At 28.4% G+C, this 8,452-nt stretch overlaps 1 protein-coding gene across 7 annotated transcripts in view; it reads right to left on the bottom strand.

The window, feature by feature from the left end:
- Positions 1–8,452, bottom strand: part of Pcdh9 (protocadherin 9) — an 854,885-nt gene that overhangs the window by 272,161 nt on the left and 574,272 nt on the right. The gene's annotated exons all lie outside the window — the stretch shown is intronic.

The following is an 8,452-nucleotide window of genomic DNA, read 5'->3' on the forward strand; positions in this document are numbered from 1 at the left end:
GTGCACATATATATCATTGCTCTTTATTACTTAATACCAAAAGATAATTTTAGTCTAAGATAACTGAGAAAAAGTGTTTTCTATATTTATTTCAGTTAAAAAAAATTCTAGGGGAATTTTACATTAATGTTCACAGGAAGCTTTGTCATAAATTCATCAATTTTTATACTCCTTATTTTGTTGTTTTACACATAAAAAAAAAGCTGTGATCTCTTGGTTTACTCAGAATCTCATTCATTTGACACACCACTTTACATGCCAATATTTTGTGACTAATGTACTTGATCAAATATAAACTTGTTATTTAAATCACGATTTTTCTAATATTGTATCTAGTTAAAATAAATCACATTAAAAGAAATAGTATAAAAAACTGAGTCAAGAAATGCCAAAATTTACCCATACTTGGTCACAATCTTGAAGGAAAAACCAAGAGTAAAATCTCATTTTTGAAGTCTTGTCAAGTAATTTGATCTACTACAGAAAAAAGCCAAATTAAACAGAAATCAATTAGCATGTAACAAGTAATGATCTGCTATGTTCTAAGCTTCAAGGGAAGATTTTGTGAACAGAATAACAATTGGCCTAGAATATATTTTAATTTGTAATTATCTAAAAACAATGATTTTATATAAACAAGAAAAATCTTTAATGCCATAATATTCAAAATATTGAAATAGTACAAAATTCCAATGATTTAGTTGTCTTAATGCAAAATAGTATAGGAGAGTTACTCATACTGGAAAAAAACAAGCTGAGAAAAACACTTAGAAAATTAAAGAACAATATCCATACTATGACATAAATATTAAAAAGTAACAATACAAATAAACACAATGAGTTTTCATGATAGGTTTGATAGAAAATTGTCTATTGGAAAAAATAAAAATGAAAAGAGAAAATTCGAATTACTGGTCATGTATGTGAGGTCAACTATTTAAAGAACTGCACATCACCCAGAGAGACTTTCAGGTAGAATCAACTTGATCTGTGTCTCTCTGGAGTAGTATCTCTCTATTGAAGAAGTACAAATAATATGTTAAAATGATAACTTTCTCTCCATCCTGAAAGTGATTTGAATAAACTCACCAGTCAGGAAGGTGCGATTCAGTCAACCAAGCAGGGCTTTATGTTCAACAAAACATGCAAAATTAGAACACAATTTCAGTTAAGTAGAATGCTCAGCAGGAGACATGATTAGTCAAATGCCTTTATTACCTCAGATATCAGAATTAAGCTTCTAGAGAGACAGAGGGTATTGAGAGATAGAGGAAGGAAGGATGTACAATATTCTGTTTAATGCTTTTTTGCCTCAAAATTTAATGATTTATTGATGAATCAGAACTTTTCAGAATGCAATGTTATTGAAATATAACTTTGGTTTAAGATATTAAAACCAAAATAAACTAATTCAATCTGCACTGATACCAGGAACATGTAGTGCTTTTCAAAAAAATTATAATTTCCCTTACTTTTTTGTGAGTTTCTCCTTTCTTCTAAAAGAAATTTCATGAATTGAGTTGCTTTATTCCATATATATATATATATATATATATATATTTGTACTATAACTGGTTTGATTTTTTTCATTATTTCTATTTTATCTGTTGTGATGCAAATATAGCTTCATTTCAGTGGTATCATTTTAGAAAACTTATTTAAAAACTTTACAATAAATGGAACAAGGAGATAAAAACAGGATGAAAGAGGTTATAACAATAATTGTTTATTCAAGGTTTAAGAGTATATTAAAATGCTTGCTTAGAAAGTGAAATATATGGTTAGACATGATAACTGAAGGACAATGAAAGGAAAATAAAAAATCAAGATAGAAAAATGAAACATTTTACTATAGTTGGTTTTCCACTATTGCATACTCAAAATGAGCATTATTTGGACATTTTTCTTTTCACTGTACCTAAAAGTTAAGGATAGCAGCAGTAACAAAGTTCCAAACAAAGATATTTCAAGAATTCGATGGTTTCAGAATCTTTGAACCTGTATCAATGGCCTGAGATTTCTTCCCAGTTTGGAGGTATTTGTTAAGACCTGATAAGATTTCATTTTTAGAATCTTATTAGTTGCTGTGTTTATGTATTCCCAATATTTGCATAAAGACCACTGAATAAAGACCACCTGTCTCAGAATATTTCTTCTAGTTATTATAAAGGTAATTTTTAGGATTTATATTAATCACAGCTGTATTTCACATACATATAGGAAAGGAACTAAAAATCATACCTGGAACACATATAATGTAATTAAAATATGAATTTGTAAAAATAAAATCAGAAGAAAAAATATGGGGTAGAATTTCCTATGATATAATTCTTATCCTAGCAAATAGTTTTCACACAGATGCAGTATATTAAATTGAATAATGACGCTACTATATTTTTAAGGCATATTAGTTTACAATCCAGTGTATTATTCCATATGTAAAATTCAGTTACAACAGATAATAAATTAAAATAGTGGTTTTTCTTACAAGAAAACATTATTTTAGAAATAGAGTAAGAAAAATTATTTTGAACATCTCAAAATCATTAATCAGTAGTCAAATTGTAAATATTCATGGCTAATATTCTTTTTGAAGCAGTCAGGGGAAATAGTTCTTTAATTATAAGTTTGCATTTGAAAACTAAAGAGAAAAAATGATTTTTCAAAGAATGAGACAAATATGTAAGCTGGTTTACTTTGTATATAATTTTCTTCCAAATTACACCAAATTCTGAATGTATCAGTGTAGCGCTTGTCAGATTTGAGGGGCATGGGGGAACTAAAAATATTATATAGAAAGTAGTTTTACACAGTTTTTAATCATGAGGTTTTATTCAGAGATAATTCCACTTTGGGCAACAGATGATGGGGCATATGTGAAGTACTTATGGCTTTTTTGTTTTTTAATGTAACATACCACAGAACCACACAAAATATCTACTTCAAAATGGGACTTCATTAAATTTTAGTCAATTTAGAACTGATATATTGAGGCAAAATATTTTCTGAAGTCAGAATAATATGACAAAGAGATGGGTTATATGAGAGAAGAGAGAGATAATATGCCAATTAAATTCTCATAATGACTGTATTGTATTTGAAAAGCCACATACTTGAGCATAACCTTTTGAATTAAAAGCAAGGAGCAGAAAATCTTCAAACCTGGTCCTCTGATGAATCACCTGGATGGAAAAATTTATATGAAAGAAATATGCCTTATTTTAAGGAAAACAGTTCTTGGGGGAAATATACTTATTAGTACAGATTAAAATTGATTAAGACAGAAAAAATTAAGGTAGCATCAGGGTACTTCAGATTAAATAAATGATTATAGAAAATTAGTACTAAAAGGCTAATTCTCTTTGTGGAAAATAAGGGAAGAAATTCTGTTCCTTTCTTTTTTCTTTCAGCATTTACCTGAAAACAGGTTAAGTATCCTTTAACAGTTTTATATCCTTCTTAGAGCATGTGTTTAAAAAAACTTAAAGTACCAAGCCTTTTTATATTTCCTTTATTTTTTATATGTAAATATACATAGATAGATTGATCCATGCAGCCATCAATCGTCTCTTAAAAACTAGATAGGACTTTGGTTGGCCTTATGACTCAGAAATGTCTTTCTTGAGAACCTCGGAGCCAACTCTTTGAAAAGTCAACATCAAGAAAAAAGATTCTAATTTCCCAAGTTTATTGAGAGAATAGAAACCTAACTGTGATGGATACTTTGCTTCAAATTGTAAATTTTCCTCCTGTTATATAGACATGAGAAGGTGGTTTGTTTTCTGGATGAAACCACTTGTATAACAAACCATTTAATTAATCATTTACCAGTTACACTGAACTATGTGTGTAAATGGTGCTGTTAAGGCCTCATACTTGAGGATTAATTTTTGTTGAATTGAAAACATGAATGTAATGTGTTGCTTCTGTTTGGCTATATTAAAGGCATGAGATTCCACTCTTTGTAGTCTCTCAGTGGCTTGCCTATGATACACGTTGTATCCTAGTTGGTTTAGAAAATAATTTTCTTTCTCTGTTATTTTGAAGAGGACTTCTGGAATAAAGAAGGATTCTTTTTAAATTATAACCCTTCAAAAGTGACAAAAAAAAATTAAAACTAAAATTTCAGGATATTTGTGCCAGAAAGAAATATATGTTAACTTTTTAGTATTAATAGTATAAAATTGAATAAATTTATGACTCATCATTGATAATATTATTTCAAATTATACTTTTGCTAAAAATTTATATATATAGATCCTCCAAATAGTATAAGATTTTCTTCTTACCACAGGAAGATAAACATAAAATTTAGCATAATCCTGTAGCAGAATAGGATTAAAAAAAGTGCATTTATTGGATTGTAGAATAAATGCACACTCATAGACTTTGCTAATTAACATTCAAATATATTTAAATGATATTATAACATAACATGAAATCCCATAATTCATTACAAATAAAAAGAATATATTTAATCCCTAGGATTTTTAAAAGTTACCTTATTTTGACCCAATATTGAAATTTAAGAAATACAAAATTTAATTCCATAGAAATTTCTTTTATTACATGCATGTGAAAAATGATAATATTACATATTGACTGTCCAGACAGGGAAAAGTAATTATATCAAGCCTTCATTAGACTTATCTATTCTCTGTTTCATTCCCAAGAAATGAGTCTTTTAATGGATACACCAACAAATTGAACATTGTCCATTTATTTTATAAAAAATGTTGAAAAAATATATATATATATATATATATATATATATATATATATAGTGATTAAAATAAGATAGTTGTATGTTTTCTTGTTTGTGTGTATATGAAAATGTATTTATACAAATTTATATGTAAAGATATATATATGGATCCATGCATATGTAAATTTGGGACACATTCATTATATTTTAATGCTTTTTAATGAAAAACATATTGTCAGATAGTTACTTTTTGGCATGAGTAGCTTAATTAGCCACATGGGCCAAATCCCTTTAAGGCTTCAGCAATAAAAGTTCTCCATCACTGAACTACTTTCTTAATACATTTCAAATGACTGAAAATTAATACAAATATTTGAAATATATTTGATAGAACTCTTATATATACTATTTAATAGTCCATTCCTTTATCATAAAAACAAAATTTTGTTTTGATTCACGTTTCCACAAGTAACTACATCTAATATATAAAAACAGAACTACGTGTCATTAGTTTATACTGAAGCTAACCATAGCTACTTAAAAGATGGAAAGAATAGTTTGTTGTGTTTTGCTTTTATAGTTACCTATTAAATGGAAAATTAATGTTGACAAGGTATAGCAATAACAAACAGATTGATAATTGTTAAAATACTGTAATAGTTTATATTCAAGATTATCTTCAATAAATTAATGCATATTTATCTTTTTAAAACTAAATCAAGTAATTTGAGCCAGAAAGGTTAAAAATGGCTTGGGGAACAACCATGTTAAATAATGTTTTAGGGCCTTGATTTATGCAACAAGTTCAGTTTAATAATGAGCAAAACTGCTAATCAGTGCCCACAGATATTAGATAATAAATTCAACAGGGCCAAATGGGTATTTGCAGTGTAGCATCTACTGACTTAATGATTTAATTAATCTAAACATGCAAAATTTTGTGCTTGCTTAAATTTGTTTAGCACACAACACATTAATGGAGATTAAACAACTAGGGGTATATTCATAAATTTAAAATGTGTTTTGGGGGAAAAGGGAAAATTACCAGATCTTCTATAAATGCCTCATAAGAACCTCATCAAGAACATGAGAAAATGAGCTCATATATTTGGTCTTGTAATTATTTACCTTATATTGCTAAATTGGAATAGCTTTGATTAGTACAGTGTATCTATAAAACTGCTCTAAAGGAAAGAGAACAATAATCAAAATAGCATACCATTAAGAGAATACTAGCTTTCCTTAGAGATGCCCATGTTGTAACAACTATTTAAAGCAAACAACTTAAAGTCCTGTAACTTGTTTTTCTCATTATGTATAACTCAAAATTTAGAGTTGTTTCTTTTGCAAAGTTGCCTCTTGAATATTTAAAAATATTTTATTTTTGAAGTTATTATAATATGCAAAATATATTTGTATGTTATTTTCATTTTCTAAGAATTTTTACTAACTGCTAATAATTTAAATTACCTCTATATTTTACTGTTTGATAGGATTACATATATGGTTGGATGATTATCCTTTGAAAATAAAAGCCTTTTCTTTTTACTACAGAATTTTAATACATATTTGTTTTATATATTTTTAATTAAAATAAAGAAATATTTAACAACCCTATTTAGGAATATTTAAAACCCCTGAGGATTTAGGCTATCACACACTGCATTACTTGAAGATATTTGCCAAATATAAGAAGTTATTACCTGAAATATGAATGGCTCATATTGCAACAGATTTTACTTCCTGAAATTATAGCTATTAATCAACATTTTTTTTAAGCTGTGCATTATCATTTTAACTTTGTGAATGTTCTCAATTTAGATGATATCTACCACTGAGGAGAAACGTCAGAAGCAGACATTAAGTACTTCATTTTTTTCTGATTGATTTTGTCCCTAATATAATTTTCCTAAAATTTTATTAAAGAAGGATTTTAGAATTGGATCTCAATTTCAATGTTTGACAATGATAAGTCTCTTGACTGATATAATTTATGCTTCAAATGCTTAATGTTATCCCAATTATAGCACTTTTCAATTTGAAACCCTATCTCATGGATATTTCCTCCTCAGTCACATAAAGCCCTCAGAAAATTTTGAAACAATAAAACACAAATGAATGAATGAAATATGCATACCAAAGGGGAATTAAACTGTTTCTATGCATCTATCTATTTTGATAAGTTTATTAGACAGTTATACCAAGAACATACTCTTGAATGCACTGTGCAGGGTTTAAAAGTGATTTGAATTTCATAATGTTCAGCATCAAGTGTTAAAGTTCATGATGAAAACCACTACTTTAGATTTGTTTGTGAGATAATTCAAAGATAAGACATTTTTGTATCATGGTGTTCATTGAAGAATTTTTTAGAAATTGATATTACTGATATTTCATTTGAGATATTTTCTAAAATACAAAAAAATCATATTTTTTCTGCTGCTATCATTTGTAATGACTGTTTTTCTTTTCTTTTCTTCTCTCTCTCTCTCTCTCTCTTTTTTTCTTTTTTTTGTGGTATTGAACCAAAATGCCTGGGTGCTTAACTGCAAGCCACATCCTATCCTTTCTATTTTTTGTATTTTGAACAGGGTCTTACTATGTTTCTTTGGGACTCACTTATTTGCTGAGGATGGCTGTGTACTTGTGCTCCTCCTGCCTTAGACTCCCAAGCCACTGGGATTATAGGCATGCACCACCATGCCCTGCTGGTTTTCTTATTTCTAACAAGCTGACGAAAAACAAATACAAACTAAAAGCACTTTTCAAACAAGTAATTATTCACTTTTCTTCTAACATTTTGTGTGAGTGCATGTTTTAATTGCTAGACTAGGACTTAGGACTTAGGACCTGGATTTGTTCCATATTCTTCAGGTGGAGAGTACAATTTTCTGATTTACTATGCTGCAACTTAGATTTTTTTACTGGATGGTAGTGTGAAAGTATAACCATACAGCCATTTTGATTCTCACTTTCACTACAGTGTTCAAAAATCAATGTGAGATATTCAACACTTCATTACAAAATAGACTTTTGTTATCTGACTTTGATAACCATAGGCTGACGTAAGTGTTCTGAGCACACTAAATGTAGGCCAGGCTAAACTCTAATGTTCAGAAGGTGAGAAGGATTAAATGTGTTTTTTTAATAACACTGTTTTTAACTTACATTGAATTTTTTAGAAAGCAACCCTATTGTAAATTGAGGAATATCTGTATTATTTTGTCAAACCTATTTTGTGCTTTGTATTTTAGCAATAGCAATAAAGTATATTATTATAGTCACTGACATCAGAGTTTATGCCTGAACTCTTTTTTATATCTTAAAGAACACACAGCTTTAATATTTTAGACAAACATATAAAGTGAGTGTGTGTGCGTGTGTGTGTGTGTGTGTACTTAGGTAGCCAATTTTAAGCCATATTGTAATCCATTATTTTTTTTACCTGGAATTATGCAGCAATATTAAAATTATACACAAGTCCTAGGAAATACTCTAATTTACTTGAGAACAGGTAGCCTCACTCATGACATTTTCATAGAAATACATGATCAAATCTACATACTGAATATACATTTTTAAGTTATACATTGACATTTATATGTAGAGCACTAAGGAATAACTGAATGTTAATTAAAGTATTTTAATATTACAAATAGACCCCCTTTCACCACTTTTATTTTACATGTGTAGATTGTGACACTTATTCATAAGTGTTACAGTTCAAAAAAAAAAAAAAAAAGGGGG

Source organism: Marmota marmota, unplaced genomic scaffold (assembly GCF_001458135.2).
Source record: "Marmota marmota marmota unplaced genomic scaffold, marMar, whole genome shotgun sequence".
In the NCBI taxonomy this organism is placed as follows: domain Eukaryota; kingdom Metazoa; phylum Chordata; class Mammalia; order Rodentia; family Sciuridae; genus Marmota; species Marmota marmota.